We start from the raw sequence: 20,196 nt of genomic DNA, 5'->3' as shown, positions 1-20,196 counted from the left end.
TTTCTTAAAGGGAAAAATTTATGCCTTTGTACAGAAACCATTTACTCTGAGATAGGTAAGTTTTCATTTAGACATAAGCCTTATTGAAATTTAATTCTCTAACTCATAAATAACTTTAGGATATAGCAATAGGCAGTCCAAGTATTTAATAACATTAATGTTTTGGACTTGCTATAACTATATATATATATATATAAAACTATATATTTTCAACATAAAATGAGGTCCCAAAATGTACTATATAATGTGCCTTATTATTGAAATGATCAAATAAAATAGCACATTTCTTAGGTGCTCATTACATTAGCAAGTATTATCAGGAAAAAAGTTCTCATGCACATTTTTTCCTCTTGACAGTATGAGAAAAGTAGCTCTTTATCATGAACAAGTTACATTCTTTAAGTCCAAGTCTCTTTTTTTTTGTTTTATTTTGCTCTGCTTTGTTTTAAAGAGGGGCTTACTATACTTGATAATTTAAAAAGAGCTTTTCATATTTTATAAAATGGGTATTTTAAAAATAGAAGATTTGATTATATTTAATTCACTCTTTTATCATATTTATTTAAGTCACTGAATATAATCTCAATGTTACCTCCATTCATACTTATGTCACTTTCTTTAGACACAAGAGTTCTGTAACTATTCCCTCATTATTCACTCTAGTTGTATAATTTTAACATTTTTCTGTCTATCTTCCTCTTTAATCATTTGTGTTACTCTTTCCCAAATTCCCTCTAGACTGGCCACATTCTTCTGGTAATTAAGTGTACAGAATCGACTATAATTTTCCTGGTCAAATCTTAACAGACTCATTTAAATGTCAACAGCCACATTTTTCAAATGGGCATGCCAGGAGATTTTATAGCTCAGCAAGCCAAGTAATGAAATTGTCCATGGGCACTCAAATCTCCTGCTTCAGGGAGAAAACTGGAGAGTTTGTAAAGAGACAAGAAAGTGTTTCCTCCTTCCTCCACATTTGTTATTTAACTAAGTTAATTTAGCCACTGCATTTTTTCGGTTAACATTTGTTTGCATTAATTTCCGGTTTTACAACCATTGGTAATTGCCAGAGGCAATATAAAAATTACATACACTAATTTTTTAAAAAATTACATACACTAATAACCTGACACTGTGTTGTAAGTCTTGTGCCTGGAAACTCTTGAGCTTGAAGTTCTTAAGTGGGATTTTTGAAGGAGAATGTGTTTCATTTTATGCATTATATAGAAACACATTCTCCTTCAAAAATGAATTTCATGATATTATAGATGGTGCTCTTCAAATTTTCAAATGAACTATGTGCAAAATGCTGAATTTTAAAGAGTTCTCTTAGGAATACAGGAAATGTTTTTTTTTCAAATGCAATTTATAATAGAGAATATGATGGGGCTTACATTAGATTTCTTTCCTGTCAATTATTATTAAAGGCAGTTGTCATGATTGTGCATTCAGTTATTTCAAAACAGTAGAAAATAATGCCACTCTTTGTGTGTGCATTATAACTAGCCAACCTTCCTAGCAGCAATGGTGCATACCCCCAGCTAATTTCAGGAGCTGGTTTTTAAGGTAAATAGAAATAGTAAAAGAGGGAGCAGGAGAAATCTAATGCAAGTGAGATCTGAAGCCCCTACTGCAATGAGCATTAACCACAGAGGGATGTGGTTTTGATCTTTGTTGCTGTTCTTAGGAGAGGTCAGTTTTCTATTGAACTCACTTTCTTATGTGCTGGAAAGAAATATGATAGCATGAGTCATGGCGAACTTAAAGCTCATGAAGATGGGCTTCTTTAGTGACACTGACATTTCTGTCAACATGGTGCAATGTGACCTGATCAATTGTTGGGGACAGCTTGGGATTTCTTTGATAGCAGGAGCAGAAAGGCCATTTAGATGGTGTTCATGTTAATTGTACTCATTTAACAGGCTGACTTTCCACATTTATATATATATATATATATATATATATATATATATATATATATATAAAATTGATTTTTTACAGAGAGGAAGGGAGAAGGATAGAGAGTTAGAAACATCAATGAGAGATAAACATCGATGAGCTGCCTCCTGCACACCCCCTACTGGGGATGTGCCTGCAACCAAGGTACATGCCCTTGACCAGAATCGAACCCGGGACCTTTCAGTCCACAGGCCGAAGCTCTATCCACTGAGCCAAACCGGTTAGAGCATGACTCTCCACATTTGATTCCTCTTTTCCACGTCTGGTTATCACTGTGAACAATGTGACTCACTAAATCAAATATAAAATAAGACAGATTCTAAAATCTGGTTAGGTTTGGTTAAGGTATGCATAATGTAGAAGGGGAAAGAAATTGTCATTTCAAAATTTTCATTTCTATTATAAATTGCAGTCAAAATCACTTGGTCTTGTGTTCTAAAACGTATACTTGTGTTTGTTGAATGTTTATTATTAACATTGATTTTTTATTAAAAAGTAATAATAAGCAGAACCTAACACCTAAAATGCACATTGAAAATATTTTACTTCAAATAATATATGATATAACATACATTATATAAAGTAAAATATTGAATGAGTGTCATAATTAGCATACACATTCAATTCCATAAACTGACAAGGTGTTAGTAGTAATTAAGTAACCTGAAAGTTGGTATTATTGATAAAAACAGCATTCTTTCATTTCTGTAGTACATTTTAAGTAAAATATGCTTATTTTTGAGTTTGTATGCCTTCTCATTTACATATATCAATTTTGACTACTCACATGCAGTCATCCTATATAAGTGTAATATGCAAATTGATTGAACATTGGACTGGTTGGCGGAGGGCAGGGCTGGCGAGCAGGCAGTGCCAAACCAGCCAAGGTGCGTGCCAGCGGGCAGAGGGAGGGGATGGCGATTGGGGGGGGGGGGGGGGGCGACGGTGACCAGCGGGAGGGGCCAGCTGCTTGCCGCCCGCGCTGTCCCCTAATCGACCTGCCCTGTTTGGGGGAGCGGGTCTAAGGCATCAATGGGACATCCCCTGAGGGCTCCCAGATTGCGAGAGGGTGCAGGCTGGATGAGGGACCCCCCTGAGTGCACAAATTTTCATTCACCGGGCCTCTAGTCTTTAATATAAATGCTTTTTTCTAATAATTACTATGTTAAGTTCTTGATATAAATTTAGTGACTATACAATGCTAGGATGCTTTTAAAAAGCTCTGACTTTATATTTATCACCATAATATATTTTATTTAGAACAAATTTAAAGAACAACTTTAATTAGTAGGAGGAATGATAGTTATGATGCTATGGACCCTAGTAATGATCAATATTCCCACTTGATATTGCAAGAAGGTTTTGTATATGCAAGAGGCAACCAACCTTCAAGGAAAACCAAGAAAGAAGGCAGCATTAGTTTGCCATCATTCAGAGAATTAATGGCCCTTTTAGAAGTATGTGTTGAATACACTGTCAGCTCAAGCTTGATTCTCAGAAGGAACAAAAGCCCTGGTAGAATATCTGCTACAGTTTAAACCCAATTGCTTTGTTGAGTCCTAGGTCCACTTGGAAATTTCTCAGATAAAACTTTGGGTAACTCGTGTAATTTTGCTTACTGACGCTGTGATCTTGGCTTCTGACAGGCAGGATTGTTGCCCGGCCAGGAGGAACATATCGTTATAGCCACTTTTTGCTCATACTGATGTGAAATCTGGGGCTGAGAATAATGCCTTCGTATTTGCAAAGAGGGCTCCTTTCCTTAGGACTGATTGTATTTCCTCTACTATTGGAGATTATCCATTTCCTACTTACCCAAAACCTAGATGACTCTAAAAACCCCAGAATTTGCTTATTCTGAGAGCCCCAGAAGCTTTCTGACCCACTGTGATGGTGGTGTCGACAATCCAGGCTGTTTAGTCCTTCTGGTTGGATCATGTCCACACAAGGTACTTTCCTCATGTAGGCAGCAAGTCTTCATCCCAGTCCATGTCCAAATGCTCCATTCCATATGTGTCCAGACTTGACAGGTTAAATCTCATACAAATGTCTTGTAGTGAGTGGTATGGGTGGATAAGTGTCAATCTATCTATTGAAAAACAAAAGGGGTGCATCCTACTTCCATCCCTCTTTAGGACCAGTAACAAATTCTTTTTTTTGTTTCTTTTGTTTGTTTGTCTCATAGTTTGTCTTTGGCAAGTCCCACATTTATCTGTACCAGATTTCCCCCCTAAAACTAAAAATTAAAAATAATATTTTATACAAGATTTCTCCATATGAACTTGAGACATGTTGAAACAGGAAGAAAGATGTTTTCAATGTGAGGTGAGGTAGGGAAAAATCCAGCCTAAAATTTTAAGGTCACACTGCCTTAGGTCAATTTCCAATGCTGGCAGTAATTTAAAATTAAATTTAATAATAATTTAAATTCTCTCTAGTTCTGTTACTTTCTTCATTAGCTGGAATGATACCAATAGTATCTATCTCAAAGAATCATTATAAAGGTTAAATTAGCCAACACTTGCAAAAAATTTAGCTGAGTGTTTGATAGGTAGTAACACCTTGATATAACTTACCTCCTGTAACAACACAAATACAGCACAGAGAGGGGCCTATTTAGATCTGAGTAGAAATCCATTCCTGGTTCCACCATATCCCAGAATAATGTAGTTAAATATTTTTTTACCTAGCATATTTTTGAAATTTCTAGTTAACTGGCTTCAGCAACTCTCACCCTAAACATTGTGGAATCCTAAGAACAAACTAGGCTGCTTAGACACTAATGATGTCTGGAAGTAGCTCCAAGGAAGGGTTCAAACATAGTACTCATATTTGTGCTACTACATGGCAAAAAAGTGTGCTTAAGCACTTGGCATTTTTCAAAAAGTTCATGCTCAGTACAGTAACTTTAAAAAATAGCCAGTCTGGAGTTTATCTCTTACTTTAAATCTTCAAAGGACAGCCAAATCTGTCTCCACTAAATTCAAAACATAGTGCTATCTCCTCAATGAAGAACACACACACACTGCTCTTTTTTTTTCAGGCCTTCACTGTAATGTGTAAATAGAGGAGGTCAGTGGCTGCTAAGATTCTGTGAGTTGCTCTAATTTGCCCAAGCTTTCCTACATTTTCATTTAGAAGGGCAAAAGAGGCACATTAGGTCTAAAAAGGTGATCATTTCTAATCACCCTTCAGTGGCTGCTTTCTTGCATGATGATAAGAACCATAGTATTTATCCCTATAAAAAAGTATAGTCCTGAGCTATGTATTTACTTGGTTTATGATTAAAAATGTAGTGTCCCTATGGTGCTGATGTTTAGAAAAGATGAATATTTACCCATCTTTTGGTATAAGCAGGTTATACCAAATAAAACAAAACCTGCCTTCTAACTCTTGAAGATAACTCCTTTAGCTTATTAATGTATATTTTCCCTTTTAATGGGGTTGGATCTGTTTTGTTTGTTTGTTTGTTTTTTACCACTCAGACACATGTCTTATTTAATAATTGTAAAAATTCAAAAGAAACTGAGCATCAAATCTCAAGATCATGAGTGACCTGCCTTCAGTGGCTTGGTTCTACTGGGTGGAGCATGCTTCATCCTTCCTCTGGCCCACAAGGCTGCCTTGACCAGCCTGGGAATGGGAGTCTGATCACCAGGCTGACTTCTGTGTTCTCTCCATCTCATTTATTGTGCTATGTGTTTAGTTTCAACAAAGCATTTGTACCAACGGCTCTGGAGCTTGGACAAAGGCTAAAGGAATATGTAGTGATTCTAAGTAAGGTGTGGGCCTATACAGCAGAGCTATCCTCAGGGGAGAGAAATCATTGGGCCAGTATGGATGAAAAGCTGGACCCCCTTCCTCTTTGTTTCTGGACCATGACAGGTTTTTGCTCATGGAGATTTCAGTGACTGTGCATGATGGCACGGCCATTTCTGATCCCTTCATGTAGCTGTTGTGAAAGATGAGGCAAAGGAGGAGGCTGAGTAAGAAGACGCTTACACTGGCAGATAAGAGAATGGCAGTCCTGCCCCTATTCGCGCCAGTCATTGCAGTTCTGAGCACTGTTAAACACCATGCTGCTTCTTGGTTCCCTTCACTGTGTAGGTGTAGTTCTAGGTCTAGAATAAAATAGTTCCAAACGTCAGTCTCTATGAAGCTTGAGTTTCCAGGTTGCCTTTGAGATCTGACCAACTACTAACAGAACTGTCACAGTGTGGCTTTACAAGGGTCCACCTTGTTTATTGGCAATTGGGGAGTTAATGCTCTAAAGCCGAGGCAAGGAGCTTGGACTGTCCCCATTTTATGGAAGCCACTTAAGGATACCGGAGTGGGAATCCAGCTTTCTCAAACCAGCTGGGAGACTGTAAGCAAGTCATGGAAGGCCTCAGTTTCCTCTTCTGCAAGGATAGTCTTGAAGTCTCTTTCAGAGCCTGAGATCTTGTATGATCTTTAAATGTCTGAATATCTGAGGCGCTTAAGACAATAAGTGCCCCCCTACCCCTTTAGGTAAGATTTGCTGAGTATGTTCTCCTAGTCCCAACTAACAACCCTCTGCCTCCTGACCTGCCCTGGCTACCTGGGGAGGAATGAAAGGAAGGGCTGGTGACATTCAAAGGTATAAATGTAGTGAGAGCCAACTATTTTGGAGACAAAAGCCTTGCCTTTACATGGCTTTGAATAACAACAAGGAAGTGCTGTATGTTTTCCTCTCCCTACCCCCAAGCCTATCCCTTCCCACTTCTTATGCCTCCAGGGAACCCTGACTAAGGAACAAAGAAGTCCTACCAAGAGGAGGTCTCAAGTACTTATCAACAGCCATTTGAGATTGCAAGTAGGTCTGAGCTAAGAAGTTGTGTCCAGCAGAACCCAATTCCATATGAACCCAAGTTCCAAGACTGGAAGGCACGAGGAGTTGAGGACAAGCTCACTGCTGAGAATCAGTCTCCCACTGAAGGATGTCATGGCTGCACAGACTCGGACCGCATTGTCCTAGATGGTGGTAGCGCTGGTGCAGAGGGGCTGCTGCATCTGCCACCAGCCCACTTGCCACACACAGCAGCAGCTTCAGCACAGCTCAGGACTGGCTGTGTTTCTGGGGCCCAGAACTGGACTTAGATTTCAGGGACTGACTTGTTTCCTTCTTAGGCTTCTTCTCTGCTCCAGCTTGGACGTTTTGAGGGCACTGAACTCCTCTTGGCCCCCGCTTCTTCACTGCCTCTAGTTCTACCTCCAGCCCCTGTGCCTTCTGTGGTCCGAGCTGCCTGCACTGCCTCCCTATGCTGGAACAGCTGTGGGAGGAACAGCTGTGTCACACTATGGACATTGTCTCTCACTCAAGCAACCCCCTGCCACGTCAGCCAGGACAGGATCCAGGGGTTTGTCCTTCAGTCCAGCCACTTCAGGCTCTTGAGTTGAGCAAAGCTGCCAGGCAGGATGACCCACCTGTTGTTGAGGACATCCAGGTGCTAGAGGTTGACCAGATGGCCAACGTTTCATAGTTGCTGCATTTTGTCCTTCCTATGGTTCAGTTGCACCCGGCATGCAAGACCACAGAAATGCCATGGCAGTCAATTTATGGCAGGACAGATCCAGGATGGTGGCCTTTGGGATGGACTGCAGCCAGCTCCTTGACTGGGACCTCGCTCAGTCTGGCTCATGCTAGGCCAGCTTGTCAAGGAGATTCGTGCCCTTGCTGCGGGTCCTGCCGTGGTGACAGGTCCCAGCTCTGAGGCTCTGAATGGCAGGAGTTGGCTGCTCAGCTGCTTAGCTACTCAAGAAACACACTCAACCGATGATGCCTGTGCCTTCCACCTTCGCTAGTGGGAAACCCTGCCACCTCCCATCCACAGACACTCCCAGCTCCCCTTTCCCACCGGTGCCCTCCAGTCATTCTTAATAATCCTTTTAGGACTGGCTTTTGTTTTTGTGTGGTTGTACTTAATATGCCACATCCTTCTTTCCATCTGACTTTTAAAAACATTCAATCCTACTATAATATTTTAGTCACCCAAAACTTGCAAATTCTTCCCCTTCTGCTTTTTTTTTCATTCCTCACCCGATGATATTTTCCCATTGATTTTTAGAGAGAGAGTGGAAGAGAGAGGGAAAGACAGAAATATTGACGTAAGAGAAACACATCGATTGGTTGCCTCCTGCAAGTGCCCCAACCAGGGCCCAGGCCAGGAGGAACATGCAACTGAGGTATGTGCCCTTGACTGGAATTGAACCCTGAACCCTTCAGTCTGCAGGTCGACGCTCTGTCCACTGAGCCAAACTGGCTAGGGCTACCCTTATGCTTTTAACACTTAAAATATGTTCACTCTCTTGCCTTCCCTACCTTGTTTTAAGCTATACAGGCTCTCTCTGCAAGTCAATTTGCCCCTGAAAATTCCAACCTGAAAAATGTAAGCATAGTCAGTAATGATGTTATTCAGATTGTATTAAATATTTTTCAAATACTTTACTCAACAAAAAATTCCCCAAACCCATTATGTTTGATGTTGTATATGTATATACATATATGTTCCAATATAGCGGCATTGTGATGCATGAGGAAACACATTCTTCATCTGAATTGTATCAACTGATGTGCATAAGCGTATCTCAGGTTAAACATAGTAAATTTATGTATTTTACCAAGTGTTATGAGTGAAACATTTTGATATACTAAACAGACATTTCTCCCCTTTATGATTAATACAATTTCATCAAATCTAAAAGCAGATCTGGGAAATTGAAATACAAGCAAAAGGAACATTTCTATAAATACCAATAAAGGTTTTTTAAAAAGATGGCTTAACAGAGTGAAAATATGTCTGTCTTTTCAGCTAGATCATTTTAATTTTTCCTTTAGAGAACTGAAAAATACAAAATTATATATACGAAGGCAATGGAACCACATGCTGATAATCAACACAAGAGTCTTTGAAGCCATCCGGAATTCAAGCTGTGCATATGGGGAACTTAGCTATTCCAAACAATCTGTATACTAAGGGTTATTCTCCATAACCCATTTGTGCTATAAGTAACTTAGTAAATGGAATTAGATTTATTTCCCAAGACTTGTTCCATATCATTGCATGCTTACAGATCCACACAGGTGTTAAGGATAATCTCCTAACACTCCACCTCCAGATCTGGAGATAACAGCAATGTCTTTTAGCCAATAGTTAATTTGCTCTTTTTCCTAATGTCTACTTCATAGAAAAATGGATTCAGATTTTTAAACTCTAATGGAAATTTAAGGGGAAAATTTTTTAAATATACTTGTCAAATAATTAAATTCTCAATAAGGTGATCAGTAATGTTGATGTAGGGCTAGTATAAGAGAGGGGATTTTCACGACATGCAAAATTTATGAAAGATCATATCACTTAAATTTAGGCACACCTGAAATTAATCTTAAGTATTCTTTCTAGGCTTAAACTATTTTGTAAGTTCCATTCATTTAGTAAATATTGAGTGCTGAGAAAAGTTTGTTGAATGAATAGGTACCTCCTACACATGTGTCTTTGAGTTAAATGTACGTAATGTAAACAAAGTGATGTGGAATCCACCCTGGAGGAATTTATTTAAAGCCCTAAGACATGCACAAAGGAAGATAATATATTCTGTAGGAAGCAGAAGGTGGTAGGTCCTTTAAAAGATAGTTCCCACATGTGCTATGGAGGTCAAAGGGGAGGGGTCACAGGGTGGGGTGAGTTTGCACCTGCCGCGTGCACCTGCCACGTGTACCTGCCGCGTGCACCTGCCACGTGCAGTGGCATAGAAGTGTGCAGGCGCCATTGGTAGGGAATGGGAAGCTGGAGAACATTTGTGAACAGAAATGATATGGTCAGGGTTGTGGTTGGGGGAGAGTAATCTGCAGGAAGTAGGTGGAACTGGAACGTATGGGAGGGTGGAAAGACTGGAGTTGCAGGAGTGGACATCCCGCAGGTTCCTGGAATGGTGGAGCTGAAGCTTGGAAACAGGTCAGGGGGTGGGGGTGATAAAGGTCTGGGAATCTGGGAGTACTCTTCCTCTTCCCAGTGTTCAAACTGGAGAAGCCTCAAGGAGAGAAGAGAACCCAGACAGGTCCTGGGCCACGGAGGCCCATGGCATCTATACTAAACATCCCACCCAACTCTGGCACCTGAAAAAACCACCCAGCACAAGGTAAGGCCCATGGGAGGTGCGGGAAGCCTTCGTGTGAGGACCCTCCATATAGTGCTTCCCAGGGCATATCAGGGCCGAAACAGAAGCAAGGATTAAATAAGACATATTTAAAACTGAGTGTATTTGCACCTTCTTCAACAGCCACCTTCCTTGGCGCCCCAGCTTTAAATACACTGCCATGGTTCACGTTCTTTTTAAAAGGGTATTTCAAGTTAACATTGTTTCCCCGAAAGCCCTGTAATTAGCTGTGAAGTCTGTCTCTACCTCGTACCTGTTAGGGGGCATAGGGGTCAGAAACCTGGAAAGCCAATGACATTATTCAAGTTCCTCCCGTCTTTATGCGCGCGCCCTGGAGGTAGGGAAAGGTCTGGGTGTCCACCTAAGGTCGCGCCAGGGAGGAACTTGGCACAGTTTTCCAGGTGGCGGGGAGAGCGGGCAAATCCAAGAAAGCCTGAGTATAAATAGCGCCCCTGTGGGAAGCGAGAGTTAAGGCTGCCACCAACTCGGCTTTTCCCACAGACCCCGGAAAGCGGGGTTCCTGGGGCTGGCTACGCCCCCGAGCAGAGCTCCAGTTGCTCCGAGGAAAGTCAGGTCCTCTCGGCGTTCCTAGCCTCCCTGCAGGGGAAGCCTCCGGGCCCGTCACTCAGGAGAGACCTCTCCTCGCCCCAGTTCCCGAGTCCAGCAGCGGGCCCCGGGTCCGGGTCGCGCAGGGGCTGGCGCGGGGGAGCCCACCGCGGGAAGCAGAAGGGCCCCGGGAATCCCGCAAAGGCGCCCGAGCGCGTCTCGGCGGGGCGTCCCGGGCTTTCCCGGCCTCCGCGGGCTGCGGACCCTCCAGCACCGCCAGAGGGAGAGCCACCGGGGAAGCAGGTGGGTGTGGAGTCGGGCCTGGGCTGCGGGAGCGGCGGGCGCGCAGGAGGAGAGGGTGGCGCCGCCGAGGTGTGGGCGGTGCCCGCGTCGGCCGCGCCCCGGGCTCGGAGGCGCTGTCCCCGGTCCAGCGCACGGCTCCCGCGCGGCCAGGCCGAGCCCGGGCGTCCCCGGCGGTGTCCGGCCGGCCGCGCAGCCCCGTCACCTGGGCCCGCTGCTCATCCCGAGAGCCGAGAGACCCCAGGAGGAGGGGAAGGCGGCGGCCGCTCCTTCTCGGGGGTGCGCGGAGCGCGGGAGGAGGCGGAACGCGAGGTGGGGTGGCGGCGGGCGGGTGTGCGCGCCGGGCCGGCGCCCCCGAGCGCCCCGCCTCGCCTCCCGCGCCTAGCCTCTCCCCGGGCTCCGCCACAGACACACACCCACCAGGCACCCACCACCCTCCGCCCCCGCCGGCCGCCGCTGCGCCGCGGGCCCCCAGTGAGCTGTAACTCCCGGGTGGCTGGACGAGCTCAGCGCCGCTCGATTTTTCCCGTGCGATCCCAGCTCTCCTGCCGGGCGGCGGCGGCTGCAGGGGGATGGGGACCCGCGTGGGGAAGTGGGTGAAGATCGATGAAGATTATTCTTCTTTTTAAGGATTCCTTAGCTTCCTCCCGCCGTCTCTCCTTAGAGCCTTCCTAGTGGAGACCGTGAACCAGAGTCAGGGATGTAAAGAGAGGAGGGAAGACGCCACGCCGGGAGCTCCAGCCAGCCAGCCGGGGAGACCCTCCTCTCGGCGGAGGGGAGGGGGATTTCCAGAGACACATCATTGGCGAAGGAGATCGTCACCGGGAGCGGAGCCCCGGAGGGAACGGGGAATCCCACAGCCCTTTGTGGTGCCGGCTGAACAGGTCTCCGGGAGCTAGGTAAGTTGGGGTGGGTGGGTAGGGGGATTGCTGCTCCCCGAAGGGTTCTTCCTTTAATAAAGAACCATCGTGGGCAGCCTCGCCAGACGAAAGGAATTGGAAACTGCCATATGGCGCCCAGCGGACTTACACACAAAGCTGAGGGGAAGGCGCTCAAGTCTTAGCCCCCCGAAAAGCCTCCGAGCAGCCTGCCTGGGAAGGGGTAGGAAATGTTATTTCTAGGAGATGAGCTCTGCTGCCTTCTGTTCATTTGTTGGTAAATGCCACACTCACATGCACACACTTGTGGGGCCGGATTTAGGGAGTGTGATGTCTCTGATTTATCAACAGCCCTCAGCACACAGAAGCAGTGCGTGCATGTTATTCTTCAGGCGCTGCGAGGTCTTCGTTCTGTAGCAGGTTCCAGGGAGGGAGAAGGAGTCTCTAAGTCTCTAAGGGAAGAGCCCCAAGGCTGTTTCCAACACCCTGGGCTGGGGGTTGGGGAATACAGTTGCCCTGAATGGAACCAAAGACACCAACCATTTGCCTCATCATTTGCTTCCAGTGCTTAATGACCATTTTCCAAACAATATCCTGCCATCCATTTTCTCGAATTATGAGCGTTTTTTGTGTATTCATTCATAAAACTTGTCAGTGTGCAGTATGCATCCTTTATGGCTGCACAAGTGATACAGTAATAGATACAAGATTACACTGGAAAATGTAGGGTGCAGAGATGTACACGGGGTTAATATCACGCAGGTTCAACATTCCTTCTAATCAAGTTATGCAATAATGTCAATTCTTAAGTAGCATTTCACATTTCTGTTTTTGCAGTGATTGGTTTTTGGATTTTGTTGGGCATATGATTTTTCAAGCTCAGCTCAAAGGAAAAGCAAGAATTAGTTGTTTTTAAACATGTAGTGTTGTGTGGGACAATAAACATCAGTGGAGATATTGCATTTCATAGGACAAGAGAAAGGTAAATTCCAGTCAAAGATCTAAAGTCTAACTTGTCAGTACTGAGTAACTTAGAGGAAAGATTTTGAAAAAGAGGGTAATATTTTAAAAATTCTACTGTATAAAATAAAGTTTTACTTTATATATTTCACTCTTTAGAGGGGGTGTGTATGTGTATGTGTGTATGTGAGTCAACAAATGTAAAGTTGTCCAAAGCTTGTAATACGTGAATAAGATCTACAGACATCTAGATTAGTGAGTTCTTGGTTCTTAAATTAACCCAAACTTAAACAGTTCAGTAATTTGGCATATTAGAAATGTGTATATGTATTTAATTGCTGCTAGAGGTGGTGGTTTTTGATGTAGGGCCCATATGATGTGCTTATTTGTAAGGTTCTATGGATTTTCTGAAAATTTGAGGGTCCAATGCATAAGTAACTTTTTTCCCCACTGAATGAAAATTATTCTCTTCACCTAAAGGAGTTAATGTGCTTCCACAAAGTAGATACTATGACCCCCTCCCTCTGACAGTCAGGTTCAGACCAGTTGTTCATCACCAGTAGAACCTTGTCTCATGCCCTCTTTTTCCTTTCCTGGCTCTACTCAGACTCCTGGAGAAAGGAGTGGCTCGCTTGGCAGTTGTCTTTGCTTCTTCCTCCTTTTCACCTTCACCTTACTCTCTCCACATCGGTGTTCCGAGATCTCCCTCACACACACACACACTGTGGCTCCAGAAAATAACTCCACTGCCTGCCACTGTGAAAATGCTAGTGTCTCTTTTATTTTTCTCCTGTTTTTTCAGATAGTATCGTACCAGGCATCAGTTGAAATGATTTCCAATTTCAAGTTTCTCCAAATCCCCCAGTTCACCTTTTCAAGCATGCATGTTTACTGAATATTCAGACAGGGTTAGTGAAAATGATTACCTTTCTGTTTGGCTTTTAAAGTTTCCTTGTTGATACCTTGGAGCACCTGTGAATATGAATTCAGAATTCTAATTTCCAGTATGGTAAGAAAATTAGATTGCTACAAAAACAAAATAACAGGTTATGCGTTCAGTCACATTTGCTGGCCATTTAAAAGCATATCTGTCCAGGTTTTTTGCATACTGCCTGCATATCTGTGGGAAATCTTGGTTGAACATTGAAAATGTATTTTTTTTCTTGAATTTATATCTGATATTTTGAAATGGTATTCTAGGGACTGGTCTGCATGTATATATATTATTAAAATGGACCAAATTACTGATAAAAATGTAGGAAACTTATAAGATGTTTTATTTTGACCTAATGCGTTATTTTCTTGATAAATTGTAAAGAATAAGTAGTTCCTTGAAATCTGCAACCCCTTAGAGACTGATTCCTAAAGAACATCCTTAAAGTTGACAGGACATCTTCTCATGTACATTTGATGGTAAATATATAAGGTTAAGACATTTAATTTGCTTCAAAATGAAATACTATTTGAGATTTGCTTTGTTTGTGAGGTGGGTTTTGCATACATGATGCCTCTATTATTTTCACACGGGCTTCAGAGGAGTGGAGAGTACAAATGTTTTGTATGTAATTTTTCTTAAGTTCAGAGTACTTTATAAGAGTTTATAGCTTTGCTACTCCCAAAATGATAAAACCAACTTCACAGAGCAGCACAGTCTTCAGATTTTTAGTCAGGTACTACAAGTATCTTGATATCTGTAGCCCATTCTTGTTCATTGCTTATTTCCTCCTTGTGCTTCTTAAATATATATTCCCACCAACTTGTTACTGCAAGCCCAGGTTGTTAGGCAGAAGGTCAAGTGTGTGAGGCCTTTTTTGTAAGGGAAAAGTGCCTGTTCCTATAGGCTGAATTGTACCTCTCTATACTGTCTGACTTAATGTCATGTATCCACTCATTCATTGATTCCTTTATCACTCATTAGTATATATAAAGAGAAGAGTGCTTGATTAGACTGTAACAGTTGTGAAACAGGTAGAAAACACAGTCACTGCCCCTCAAGGATTTTTTACAGTATAGAGAGTAAAACTTGAATAACTATTTAGACTCATGTTAAATATGGGATCTCTTGCATACAGAAGTGCACTTAACAATTTCATACTTAGTAAATTAATAAAGGCAGATTCATGAAGAGAATCATGAAAATTCACCACAGTCTGTGCATTGGAAATGATTAGAAAACAATAATAGTAACTAATTAAAATAATTAATTTTAAATTTTAAATTAAATTAAAACATTATAAATATTTATGTTATATAATCGAACCTGCAACCCAGGTACATGCCCTTGACTGGGAATTGAACCCATGACTCTTCAGTGTGTGGGCCCACACTCTAACCACTGAGACACACTGGCCTGGGCTATATTTGAATAATTATCATATTTATATATAATCAGAATTAATTTATTTTTATTATTATAGCAAATACTTGAGCCAGGAGATGTTTTAAATATTTACAAATATTAAATATTTTAATTCTCACAATCACCTATGAGGCAGTTGTTACTAATACTCTTTATTATATAGGTATGAAAATTAAAGTACAACGATTTTTTTCTTGTCTAAAGTCACATACGAAATAAATGGAACTCACATTCAGGTATTCTGGCTCCACTTCACCACTCTGATATTGAGAAGTATTAACAAGTGTGATCTCAGGCAGGATAAGAAAAGATGTGTGCAGCTTGTAGATTTAGTTGGAGCTCTACCTATTGAAAGATAACATAGTTATTATTACAGGGGATACTTGGAAAACATCAAAAGTAGAAACTTTATTTTAAATGGAAAAAACCCCAAATTTTTAACATTATTTAGAAATAAGAAGGTAGTTTAATTAGAGACTGATTTTTAAAAGATGAGTGGACTTTTATCAGAATGCTAAAATATTAGTAAGTACTGCCTTTACAGTGACCACAGAGCAAGGATGGCTGAGCCTGCCCCACATGGCTCAGTGGTTGAGCATTGACCTATGAACCAGGAGATCATGGTTCGATTCCTGGTCAGGGCACATGCCCGGGTTTCGAGCTCTATCCCCAGTAGAGGGCATTCAGGAAGCAGCTGATCAAAGATTCTCTCTCATCATTGATCTCTCTCTCTCTCTACCTCTGAAATCAATAAAAATATATTTTAAAAGAGAAAAAGGTTGGCTGAGACAAATGATCTGACTAATCAGTGTCTAATGCTAATTTGCCGTATTTTCATTTTAAAATCTTTAAAAATTATGTGACTTAGTTTGAATAAAACATAGTATTATAACATTTTTCAGATTTATTATTTGTAGAATTATATGCTCATATGTAAGAAGAAAATTATTAGTTTTACAATAGAATTTCCTTTTACCATGTCCCCATTTATTCCTCTGTAAATTTTATCCCCAATATATTCATGGCAATTGGAATAGTCACTTAATAGAATTACTTCCTAGTATATTGTCTAAAATGCATTTATTTTATTAAATGACAAATAACTATAATAAAATCATGTAAGCATAAATCAAATAATTATTGAGATTTTCATCAAGAAAAATTTAATATTTGAAATCCAAGTTCTTTATAAATAGCTACTGCTGCTTTTTATATGAAAAAAAATGCCACCTGGATTAAATTTAGAAGGTAAAAAGACCAAATATCTGCAGAATGCCATACATTCAAATATTTAGATACATCCTCATGATAGATGACATTTTTATTTTCCTCACAGCTACTATTTAGTAGGCCACATAGGCTCAGTCACATTATATAGACAACTCACACACAACCTACACTTTGCTTGCAGCATAAAAGTTGACTTTACAAGTTTGTTCTTTTGGAACTTGTAGTACATTTATAGAAACAGTACTTTAAATGATGGTTAGGTCACCAGACCAATCCACAAATGCCCCTTTAATCAATAATATATCTGAAGTATAGAACTGTTACATAGTTAAATACTGAAAATATGACCATTATGTATAGCAATATTCCTAGGGAATAATTAGATTTAAATAATACTTATTACCTGCTTTTTCTATGTGGGGTACAGAGGTGACCACAGGGAGGACATAACTGTCTCTGACATCAGGCAGAATGAAGACAGCTTTATAATATTGGTATAGGGAGAATGTTGAATAATTGATTCAGAGTTCTAGCGCAAGAGCCAGGGACTGAATATCTCTTCAAGATTCTCATTTGTTATTTCATCCTCAGGGTACCCGCTGAGCTCCTTCTCTGTGCCAAGCCCTAAGCTAGGTGTCGGGGACATAGATCACAGCCTACATGGGTAGACAAATAAATCATGACAACATGTCGAAAATACTATTGGAGGAGCAGAGAGGCAATTCAACTGAGTAGTTGCCTAACAGCTGTATCCCATAAGAAAAAAAATAGGGTTTCTTTGAGTTCTTAGGTGTGTTCGGTCATGATTCTCTACTCAGTCAGTCCCAAAGCCTCCTTTTTATAAACACTGTTTTGTAATATCCCTTTTACTTTCCTGAAATGATCTTTGCAGATAACATAACCTATCTACATAGGTAACGTTTTAAAAATCAATATAAATTCTCTACCAGTAATAGAAGAAAGAAAAGAAAGCAGCTTACGAAAATTGTAGATATATCACTATGAATACGTTTGGGTATAACTGTACTAAAAGATAAAGCAGTCAGATGCTTGCTACTTAAAATGTGTAAATTTGGAATTAAGAGAAAACATTTAATTGAATATTGGTGACACGTTTGTGTACTTAGCATTTTGTTGCAAGGACAAAGTAAATACATTTGTTGAGCATGACAGCTGATTGTAAACAGATGTGTGTGCTGTGTTAGTAAATCAGTTATCATGAGCAGTGTTTTGTTGGTGATGTGCCTTTCTGAAATGGTGAGCAAATCTTGGTAATCTCCAAGTATGGTAGTTATATTCCTAGAATATTCCTATGGAAAAATATGTTATGTACAACAGGTTAGGAGCTAGTCACAGGTAATAATTTTTTTCATTTACATATGTGTCTGATGAGAAGCATAAAAATTACGGAGGATACAGAATTTCTGCCCACATTGTAGTTTCTTGCATTCCTGGCCCTTGCCTTCCACATACTTAACAACTTTAGAAAACTCACTCAAAAGGACTGTGTTAATCCCATTCAAACACTAATTATCGGTATATCCTCTCATTGAAGGAAGCCAGTCCAATTCTAATGCATAATTGGGCTATTTTGAAAAAGCAGAACTCTGAAGTTTTTAGTAAGAATATAAATTTAGAGGCTGACTAAATAATAAAATAAACAACAGCAAAGGTAAGCCACTTAGGTTACTGAACATTAGGAACATCAGGCTGGCTGATAGTCTAACCCAGTGATTCTCAACCTTTCTAATGCCGCCACCCTTTAATACAGTTCCTCATGTTGTGGTGACCCCCAATTTCATTGTTACAAATTGAACATAATTAAAGCATAGTGATTAATCACAAAAACAGTATGTAATTATATATGTGTTTTCCGATGATCTTAGGCGACCCCTGTGAAAGGGTCGTTCGACCCCCAAAGGGGTCGCAACCCACAGCTTGAGAATCGCTGGTCTAGGCAGAGGGAAAAGCATTTGCAAAGCAGTGTCATAAAAGGGCTTGGCTGGTACTTAGAGAAGTTAAGGGAGATCAGACTGAAGAAGAAAGTTGGGGCCTGGCCAGTGTGACTCAGTGATTGAATATTGACCCATCAACCAGGAGGTCATGAATTGATTTCTAGTCAGGGCATGTGCCCAGGTTGTGGGCTTGATTCCCGGGGGGGGGGGGGGGGGGGGGGGGGACGGCGTGCAGGAGGCAGCCAATCAGTGATTCTGTCTCATCATTGTTGTTTCTATCTCTCTCTCCCTCTCCCTTCATCTCTCTGAAGTCAATAAAAAAAATGTTTAAAAAAAGAAGAAGAAGTTTGGGGATCAAATGTGAATGGTGATGTATGTGATGTTGAATCATTTGGATTTTATCCTGTAGGACAGGCAGTGGGGGTCAGTTGCAATTTTACATAGAGTGACATGGTCCACTGTTATTGGGGGACAGTCTCTGAGCTAGCATGAGAAAGATGGAATATACGAGAAGACTAATACCTAGGACACTAGCTGAGAGGCTGTTGAGGAACACAGGTGGCATAAGGTCCAGGACTGACCTTCAATGGGAAAAGTAACCTAAGTATCTCCAACTCTTTCAGCCCCAACACGAGTCATAATAGCCAACTTAAGCCTCCCTCTTTCTTCTTCAAAGTCGTTGTATTAGCTGAGGCAACTGGAGCCTGTCTAATAAACCTCCTTGTTTCAGTGGTTAAGAGAGTGGAAGTTTAGTTTTTACTCAGATGGGAGTCCAATATGTATGTTCTGTGAAGTAATTCGGGGACCCAGGTTCTTTCTGTCTACACTAAGGACATGGAGTTCTCTGCATCTAGCTGGCAGCCATGGAAGAAATGAGCATAGAGAAGGCACATCCAGAAGTGACACACCTTGCTTTCTGTTGCTGAGATAACCTCATGGCTCCATCTACATACAAAGAGGGCCTCTGTAGCCCCTGGCTGGGCAGCCACTCCCCAACAACATTTCTACAGCACAGAAGGAGAAGGAAAAATGTTGCTAAACAGCTATTTGTATCATATTCTCCAGTCCCTCTGGTCACATGTAGGAAAACCTCATGCCAGGAGACTATCTGAATTGCTCTTGGTCACAGCATCCTCCCCAATTTCAGGTTCTATGGATGATCCTGATTCCATCGCCCCCCATTAACTCTGGATATGGCCCCTTGTTGTATAGACACCTTTATACTAAAAGGCAGATTATTTCCCTCCCATCACACAATAGAATAATTGCATTCATATTTCCCATTGGGGAAAGGGAAGAATGGGGACAGAGCAGTCGACCCATAGCTTGGAAGAAATCCTACTAGACATTGCTGAAGATCTCCTCCCTAACAGTGGGGGGGGGGGGGGGGGGATGTTTTTTTATTAAACCCTGGTTTTGCTATCTTGGAAGAACCCCTTTGTTCATTGACCTTTGTAGCCCTGGCCACCCTCTGGGAGCTTCCTCTTTGTCCATTATTCTCATAGCCACATCCCAAGTGGGTATTGGGAAGTATGTCTGTCTTGGGAGGCACATAACTTTCCCAACCTGTTCGTTGCTGGTCCAAATTTGGACTCCCAGAGTTTGTTTTATAGTCGCTGCTCTTTTTGTTTTTTCTTAAACCAGGCTCCAATTTCTTTGACAATATAATTCTTTCAAAATCTTTGTAGGTTTCTTATCTATTTGCTGTCAGCCACACAACTGGCGACTATTCATAATTTTTGAACCTGCTTCATTTCTTTGTTCATATCTCAACCACCCGTGGCTCAAGGTGTTATTTTGTGGTCATCTGGAAACAACAGGCTTAGGTTATAGG

At 41.5% G+C, this 20,196-nt stretch overlaps 1 protein-coding gene across 1 annotated transcript in view; it reads left to right on the top strand.

Moving 5' to 3' along the window:
* The first annotated feature begins 11,220 nt into the window (after positions 1-11,220).
* The window catches only part of KCNB2 (potassium voltage-gated channel subfamily B member 2), a 361,411-nt gene continuing 352,435 nt past the window's right edge, over positions 11,221-20,196 (top strand). Inside the window, exon 1 of the mRNA XM_070392652.1 lies at positions 11,221-11,879. The gene's annotated coding sequence lies outside the window, so the exon portion shown is untranslated. The remainder of the gene's footprint in view (positions 11,880-20,196) is intronic.

Source organism: Myotis yumanensis, unplaced genomic scaffold (assembly GCF_028538775.1).
Source record: "Myotis yumanensis isolate MYYU_CA2020_CCGP unplaced genomic scaffold, mMyoYum1.0.hap1 SCAF_15, whole genome shotgun sequence".
In the NCBI taxonomy this organism is placed as follows: Eukaryota; Metazoa; Chordata; class Mammalia; order Chiroptera; family Vespertilionidae; genus Myotis; species Myotis yumanensis.
Note: the sequence above shows the minus strand (reverse complement) of the source record. Positions and strands in the feature narration are given on the sequence as shown.